Consider the following 9,795-nt stretch of genomic DNA (forward strand, 5'->3'; position numbering starts at 1 on the left):
CACACTTTTACTTCCTCAAAAAAACTAATTGTGCATGATTTATAAGCCTGTTTCCTCATGGGGACCTGAGAAATGTCCCCACAAGGTCAAAATCTACTGGTATTCCTATCCTTGTGGGGACATTTGGTCCCCACAACGTGATGAATACCAGGTACACACACACACACACACACACACACACACACACACACACACACACACACAAACTTTACAATATATATCTACACACTTATAAAATAGATGTATTTATATTATAAAAGATAAATAATTGACACTAAATAATTGTTTAAATAAATGTATAAATTAATATACTTCAGTAACTTAACTTTTACCTAAAATCTGAAAATTATAGTACAAATTACAATTTTTTTTTTTAATTACAAAAAAAAGGTGTCTAGGCAAGCAGCTCACTAGACACAATGTTACTGTACTGTAGCCCCTTCCACACTTTTCTGAGGTACTGTTCCTTTAAAAGGTGGGCAGATACTCACTAACTGTCCCTGCCTTTACAATCAGTCCCAGTGCCTGTTCTCTACAATGAACAGCACAGAAATGGATAGAGCGAGTGAAACGGAGACAGGTTGTAAAGTAGAAACGTCGAAAGGAAAGAAGAAATAGAACACTCTCAAGAGAGAGAGAGCTTTGTAGCTGCATGAAGAAGTGCAGCTGAATGACTTGCACTTTCAAGTCCAGAGATACTCATAAAGAACATGAATCACAACGACAAGAGGGAGAAAGAGAGAAACTAAATAGCATTTCCCAACCTTATCTTATGAACCTTCACAGTTCGATCATTAATACTCAAGTACCACTTCATTAACACCAATTGAACCTCACATTAGAGTTTTAATGGTCTTTACACAAGCAATATGCATATATACTCACAAATGGACACAACTTACACAGTTTTTGCTTTAAAAGGAGTTTAAAGTGCTAATGTTGGCTGCAATTGATGCCTCCAGTTTAACAAAGCAAAAAAAAAATTTTTTCCCAAATACCTCCTAAAAGCTGCTGAAATATCCTTTAGATGATGTTGGGACCTACCTGTATAACAGAGACATGCACAATCTCTAACATACACACGTTCGAGTAAAACTCATGTAGTGGGAGTGTGTCAAAGCTTACCTTAGTGTTCAGAGAGGCCATTTGAGTCACTCTCTCACTCGTTCTCTTATTCCCACAGGAGTCAAACAGACACAAAGAGAGTCCCCTCTTGCTCTCCTCCCACCCCGACACCTTACGGAGGTACAGCGGTGTTGCCGGTGTGTATGGAGGCCCTTCCTGGTAAAGTCATGGCTGTGCTCAGGCACTGCCCCCTGGCCAGCCGGGCCCCGTGTGTCTGAGCTCTAAGCCCTGCCTGCAGCACTCAAACGTGCGTTATGCAAGGCCTCGCCGGGCCGCCAGCTCTCTCCTCCCTCTCTCTCTCTCGCTCACTCACACGCTCAGCTCCTCCCACACCTCACCTCACTGCGCACCACCAACTTCATCAGGTATTCATTCAAAAAAGACACAAGCCAGCTGGCAGTGTGCCCGGACTACACTGCTAAAGAAAGAGAGAGAGCGAAAGAATGAACGAGTGACAGAGTAAGGGAGGAGATCAGGGAGAGAGGGAGGGATATTCAGAAAAGACAGAGGAGGGAGGTGAGGGAACGAGAGTACGAGGGAAATCAAGAGAGGGAGGAGGGTCGTAAAGAGAGCGATGGAGATTAAACCAGAGAGCGATGAAGAGATAGAAGGCCGTTTCTACAACTACAGGCACTTTTGTGTCCCAGGGTGTTTGATTTCTTTTGAAAGTAGGAGCTTTTTGTTAAGTGAAGATCAAAAAGGGTCAAGAAACTTTTCAAATGTTGTTTTATGTAGCTTTAGATTTTATTGTTTTTTAATGGTTTACTTTTTTACAAAAATATGAACTAAACTAACAATCTTAAGAAACAGCAACATAAACATATTTCAATATTTTATATATTTATTTATTGTTGGAAATTATTTGTATAACACACACTATGACTGAAAATGTTTGGGGGCAAGTGAGATTTTTTAAATTATTTTGTTTTATTATCCTTACAAAGGCTGGATTTATTTGATCATGAATACAGTACAATACTTTAACATTGTGAAATATTATTACTATTTAAAATAGCTGTTTTCTAATCAAGAATATTTTAAAACGTAATTAATTTCTGTAATGCAAAGCTGATTTTTCAGCAATCTCTCTAGTCCTAAGTGTCATATGATCCTTTAGAAATCATTCTAATATGCTGATTTGCTGCTCAAGAAACATTTCTTTTTATAATCAATGTTGAAAACAATTGTGTTGCTTATTATTTTTGTGTACACCCTGATTTTTTGATGTAGAGAATTCAAAAGAATTCATTTAGAAATCAATTAATCAATAATGCATCATTGCTGAACAGAAGTAATAATTTCTTGTGACCCTGGACCACAAAACCAGTCATAAGGGTCAATTCTTTAAAACTGAGATTTATACATCATCTGAAAGCTGATATTTGGCCAAGATACAACTATTTGAAAATCTGAAATCTGAGGGTGAAAAAAAATATAAATATTAAGAAAATGGCCATTAAAGTTGTCCAAATGAAGTTCTTAGCAATGCATATTACTAATCAAAAATTATGTTTTGAAATATTTACAGTAGTAACAAAATATCTTTATGAAACATGATCTATACTTAATATCCTAATGATTTTTCGCATAAAAGTACAAATATACTTTGCTACTTATAAGACTGGTTTATGGTACAGGGTCACAAATAAATAAATAGATAGATAAATAAATAAACAAATCAAAGAATTAATGAATGAATGAATGAATGACCCAACCAACAAATAATTTTGCCTCAAATTGCCTCAAAGTTTTTCAAAAGTTAGTGTGTACTTGGTTCCCAAGCACAAAGTGTCGATAAAAACGAAGCACGTAAAAATGAAGCAAGTAAAAATCTTATACAATAAATATTTGATTATACATCATTTCTAGTCAAAAACATTATGCAAAAAGTTTCTTTTAGCTGTTAGTTAGGATATAAACAATACTAGTACTATAATATGAAAGTAACCTTAGTAAGACAAAGAAAACTGCAATTTTAATGCAAAAATCTTTCAAATGTCATCTCCACCACTGTCATTTCCAACACAAATCCAATCTAATTTGCTAGTTAACTGAAATAAACCAGTGAAAAGAGTATTAAGAAATCTCATATTGTAGAAGTCAAAAGTGCTTCCCAGCTGAAGAAACAGCCCCACAGACAAACTACTCAGAGGAGTAAATATGCCCTCTCCCTTATACATGCACTCCCACACACCACACTAATGATTTGAGCAGAAGAGCACACACAAACACAGACCCACACACACTTCCAGGGAGAGTCAGGATTAGAAGCTCACTTTAGGTGAGCTCATTGAAAACATGCTAATCTCTACAGCAACATCTCATCTTATCGGAGGTCACTGAACCTTTGAGTTTCAGCGCCATTTAAAACTCAAATGTCATGTAAATACTAGTGAGAACTGTTGCTGTAACGCTCGTGCAGTTCTGTGAACTCACCAGCAGGTGGTGCTAGAGACAACAACGTCTCAGATTCATCGCTAAAGGCTTGAGAGTTTGTTTAGCTGACCTAGTTAGCTAAGCAGTTTTGATAGATAAATATTCTGCTCAGTGGTGGTGAGGATGGTGCAGTGAGATTGGACAACAGAAATGTCTCCCAAAATAGACAGTGAATAGTACAGGGTTATTATAGTTAGTTAAAACTAAAACCATAAAGTTCAGTTACCTGTAGGTACGACAGAAAATAAAATCTCATCTCATTTTCATTTAGTTTACTTTGATACTTACTAAATTTACCAAACTAACTAAAACTTTAAAATCAAAATACTATAACAATATTTCAGTGATATAACACTGGTGAAAACATAAGCTCAACTTCCCGAGTTAACAATCACATCCTTTAAGATTACAAAGTATAGTTTGGCTAACATTCTCTACCAAACCCTATGAACAGGCTTAGATGAAACCGGATGACTTTTTCAGATTTTCTACACTGATTTTAGTGGAAAGACTGCGGACAACTGTGGAATGGATTTAAAATGTGGCGAAGGACCTCTACTAGGCCTTTTTCACAACGGAAATGCCAGCTGAGGAAGTTCAACCTGCTGACACCATTCTACTCGGCTGTCATGTTGGCTATCGTGTTTCTAGTTTGGTTCAGCTACCAAATCAGACATCAGTAGACTATATTCGACAGTCCAGACTGCTGAGAGCATTACTGGTGCCCCTCTGCCCTTGCTCCAGGATCTGTTCTCTTCCAGTGTGGAAGAGGGCAGGTAAAATCATCACAGACCCTACTCACCCTGGCCACTAACTACTTTTGCTGTCTGGCCAGCAACTCAGAACACTAGGCACTAGAACTTCCAGACACAGGAACAGCTTCTTATTTCCACAGGCCAATCTCCTTATTAAACTGTTAAATGACTCCCAAGACCCCCTCAGCGCAATACTTCCATGTTTAATGCAATATCCTGTAAATTCACTCCTTATTTTTTCTTATTATAGTCCATAATATTGTAAATATGTACAACATTCTGACTGCTTCTGACTTAACCAAACTATCACTGAGATAGTACTATAGATTTTTAATATTAATTTTAGAATTTTCCTTTTAATTTTAAAGCTTTACTAATTTCGTTGTGTATTATATATATACATTTTTCTCATACTGAGGACAACTGGGGGACTCATGTGCAACTATTACAGATAGTTCAAATGCTCACTGATGCTTCAGAAGGGGGAAACGATGCATTAAGAGCCAGGGGGTGAAAACTTTCGAACAAAATGAAAATGTGTTCATTTGTCTTATTTTGCCTAAATGCCATACTATTTTCATGTAGTACTGCCCTTTAGTAGCTACAGAAGATACTTACATGTTTCCCAGAAGACAAAATAAGTTTAACTTACCCTGATCTTCAAATTCAAATAGTTTTCACCCCCCGGCTTTTAATGCATTGTGTTTCCTTCCGAAGCATCAGTGAGTGTTTGAACCTTCTGTAATAGTTGCATATGAGTCCATCAGCTGTCATCAGTGTGAAAAGATGGATCTCAAAATCATACAGTCATTGTTGGAAAGGGTTCAAATACAAAAAAATGCTGAAAAACCAAAGAATTTGTGAGACCTGAAGCATTTTTCTGAATAACAGTAGGCAGTTTAACTGTTCAGGACTCATGAACAACTATCACTAAACAAAAAAAATATAGAACAAAAACACAAAGCATGCACAGAACTTTGTGAATGAGGCTTGCTGAAGTTCTGTGTGCATAGACTCCATGTGGGCTTGCCGATGAGTCAATTTAATGCACGGCTGAACGCGTCCCTATGGTCCGTGTTATGGAAAGTATGAGGCAGTCAGAGGTTGTCAGTGCTTTGAGCCCAGGCTCGGTCATTAATGCGAGTCAATCTGAAGAGCAGCGCATGACGGGCACGCAAGGAGTTCCCTTGTTAGGCGAGGGAGTGCGTGCTGTTTACAGAACCGCAGTCAACAAAACAAGCGGCACGGGAAGGTTTGTCTGTTGCTGTGGCAACAAATTAGCTATGCTCTCCATTTCTGAGCCTTTAGGGTAATTCAATTAGTTTTTGTGTGTTTACTCTGAAGCGCATGCAGTCACCTGAGAGATTGATAAATGGATGAGGGAGAAGAGAAGAGAGAGACAAAGAGATACAGACAGAGATTATGAGGACAGACAGAAGCAGAGTAAGATAAAAGAGACGGTGACAATTTGAAACAGAAACAGCAGATTAAAATCTCTCACTCTGGAAATCTGCAACTGCTAACTACCTGATAACAAAATATTCCTCTAATTCATTCCTCTCTGCAGATTTGACAATATAAAGATATCAGATTTCTATTTGCATTCAGAACAGCTTTAATTCCTCTTGGAATGCTGTTAAACGAGTCCTGAATTGTGTTATATGCCAGCATTACTCAAGAAAGACCTTCTGTTCTTAAAGACTGTCAAACTGAAGTGTTTAGCAACTGACAACCAATGATAAACTAAGCAGAGTCTTGTTAATTATGCATGAGCTTCGTACAGTTACAGAGATGCTCGCTTCCTGCTTTTTAGTTTCAGAATATGAGGAAAGTTAAATAGGTTGAATACAACAGTGCTGCCAAACACAATACTAAACAGAAACAAAAAGATGCAATTCTAATTTTACAGGGATACGGAGACCCTGAAGGGACATTTGTAAAAATTAAAAAATGAAGACTTTCGCGTGTGCACAAGAAGCTTTTGTGTGCATACGCAAAAGTTTTGCGTGTGCACAAGAAACTATTACGTGCTTATGAGAAACTTTTCACGCACACACAAGAAACTTTTTGTGAGCTCACGCATCACATGCTCATGAGGAACGTTTCACGTATGCACAAGAAACTTTTTGCGAGTTTACACGTTACAGTTTCCGGTTGCGCCACTTCTGCCATCTTACAAAGAAAACAAGAGAAGCTATAGTTTCGCGTACACGCGAAACATTTCTTGTGAGTGTGCAATAGTTTCTTGTAAACACTTAATAGTTTCATGGTGCACAAGCGAAAGTTTTCATTTTTTCATTTTTCCAAATGTCTCTTCAGGGGCTCGGTAAAGGGATAGTTCACCCAAAGATGAAAATTCTGTTATTAATTACTCACTCTCGTGTCGTTACAAACCCGTGAGACCTTTGTTTATCTTCAGAACACTAATTAAGATATTTTTGATGAACTCAAGAGCTTTCTGACCCTGCATGGACAGCAACACAACTGACACGTTCAAGGCCCAGAAAGGAAGTAAGAACATTGTTAAAATAGTTATTTTTATTGTTTCTTTGCACACAAAAAGTATTTGTAGCTTCATAACATCACGGTTGAACCACTGATGACACATGGACTATTTTATCGATGTCCTTACTACCTTTCTGGGCCTTGAATGTGGTAGTTGCGTTGCTGTCTACGCAAGAAGGACCTTCAGTTCTTAAAGACAGTCAAACTGAAGTGTTTAGCAACAGAAAACCAATGATAAACTAAGAAGTGCTTGTTTTGTTAATTAAACATGAACTTCGTACAGTCACAGAGATGCTTGCTTTCTGTTTTTTAGTTTCGGCATCTGAGGAAAGTTAAATAGGTTGAATACAACAGTGCTGGCAAACACGATACTGGACAGAAACAGAAAGATGCAATACTAATATTAAAGCGATACGAAGCTCCTGAAAGGACATTTGCAAAAAGAAAAAAAGAAGACTTTCACATTCGCACAAGAAACTTTTGTGTGCATACGCAAAAGTTTTGTGTGTGCACAAGAAACTATTATGTGCTTATGAGAAACTTTTCACGCATGCGCAATAGTTTTTTTGTGAGCTCACGCGTTACAGTTTGCAGTTATGTCACTTCTGCCATCTTACAAAGAAGAAAACAAGAGAAGCAATAGTTTCTTGTGCACATGCCAAAAGGTTCTTGTGAGCGTGCAATCGTTTCTTGTGCGCATGTCAAAGTCTTCTTTTTTTGTGTGCAAATTCGCTTCAGGGGCTCCGTAAAGGAATAGTTCACCCAAAAATTAAAATTCTGTCATTAATTACTCACCCTCATGTCATTCCAAACCCGTAAGACACAAATTACGATATTTTTGATGAAATCAAGAGCTTTCTGACCCTGCATAGACAGCAACACAACTGACACGTTCAAGGCTCAGAAAGGTAGTAAAAACATTGGTAAAATAGTCATTTCTGTTTTCTTTGCACACAAAAAGTATTTGTAGCTTAACATCACGGTTGAACCACTAAAGTCACATGGACTATTTTATCGATGTCCTTACTACCTTTCTGGGGTTTGAATGTGGTATTTGCGTTACTGTCTACGCAAGAAAGACCTTCAGTTCTTAAAGGCTGTCAAATGGAAGTGTTTAGCAACAGACCACCTATGATAAACTAAGAAGTGCTTGTCTTGTTAATTATACATGACCTTTTTATAGTCACAGAGATGCTCACTTTCTGTATTTTAGTTTCGGCATCTGAGGAAAGTTAAATAGGTTGAATACAACAGTGCTGGCAAACATGATACTGAACAGAAATGAAAAGTGCAATAGAAGAAATCAAGAGAAACGATAGTTTCTTATGCATACACGAGAAGTTTCTTGTGAGCGTGTAAAAGTTTCTTGTGAGCACTCAGTAGTTTCTTGTGTGTACGCGAAAGTCTTTATTTTAATTTATTTTTTTGCAAATGTCCTTTCAGGGGCTCCGTAAAGGGATAGTTCACCCAAAAATGAAAATTCTGTCATTAATTACTCACCCTCATGTTGTTCCAAACCCGTAAGACGCAAATTAAGATATTTTTGATGAAATCAAGAGCTTTCTAACCCTGCATAGACAGCAACACTGTCTCGTTCAAGGCCCAGAAAGGTAGTAAGAACATTGTTAAAACAGTCATTATTTTAGTTTTTTCAGTATTTGTAGCTTCATAACATCACAAAGCTCTCGGAATCCATCAAAAATATCTTAATTTGCATTCTGAAGATGAACAAAGGTCTTGCAATGAATGGCATGAGGGGAGAAATTAATGGCAGAATTTTTTAATTGCACATTTTTGTGTGAACTATCCTTTTAAGACAACCAGAGTATTTCTGTGCTCTAGTTATACATGAAATATCCATGAAATAAAAAAGTTAACCCCAGTTTACCAAGTGTAGTGTGAAATTTAAAAACCTCACTATCTTGGACAAAAGCTCTGTTCATGCCATGTCAGAATTATCATAATTATGAGATGGTAATTGAGATTCTACTCAGAGCTGTTCAAATTAGTTTCTATGGCAATGGCCATAAGGGTCTATGTGCGGCTTCAATGTTGATCACTACATACATTCACCTCTACATGGTATTTCACAAGATCTAAAAATTAGTAATATAATATATAAGTTTAAAAAGCTCAATGGAGTCAACAGTGTTTGCATCCCAAGGTGCATCTGGTCTTGCAATCATCCGACCTAATGACTCTAACATGGTGGATGCCCAGACTATCACAGGCACATCTATTTTAAACTGTTTCCTTTATTATGTTTCTTGGAAAGCTAAGTTAAAATCACATCCAAGTGTAATTATCAGTTCTGTTTTATACTTGACACATGCTACTAATCACAGTATGTATAAATAAACATGAAAAAAAAAAATCATTTTATACAGCAATATTCACACACATGAATAAACATATAGTCACACATCTATAAATAAGTCTGTGTACCTAACACACAAAACGTTTCATCTCGCACTGAATGCTAAGGTGTCACTCCTGGGGTTTGCAGAAAGAATTTGTAACAAAGTTTTCTTGTCACTGTAATGGTGGAGTGATTAAAAACTCACTCAAATTAAAGTTCACAGGCAAGCTCAGCACCACTCAGTGGAATGTACCCACCCTCTCATCGCCAGATGTGGCCCTTTTACATGCACGCACACTGAATGGTTTCAGAGTGATATGCATTTTCAGACCTGAATTGCAGCGAGCCTTTGATCGCACCTGCACGAGACAGAATGGCTGTGACTCCCTCCGACTGTCTGCAGTTCAGCTGTGGCTTCCCTCTCTCTGCTTCTGTCGCTGTGAAGCGAGGGATCAACTCCAGAGACGTGTTGCCAAGGAGACACATGAAAGGCTCTATACATACGCATAACGCACACTTGTGCACACCCACGCATACATATGTGCACGAAAGAGGTCTTCTGCACAAGACTGGCAGCACTGACACTATATGCATTACTTTTAAAGGGATAGCCCA

The sequence above is a fragment of the Garra rufa genome, chromosome 17 (assembly GCF_049309525.1).
Source record: "Garra rufa chromosome 17, GarRuf1.0, whole genome shotgun sequence".
In the NCBI taxonomy this organism is placed as follows: Eukaryota; Metazoa; Chordata; class Actinopteri; order Cypriniformes; family Cyprinidae; genus Garra; species Garra rufa.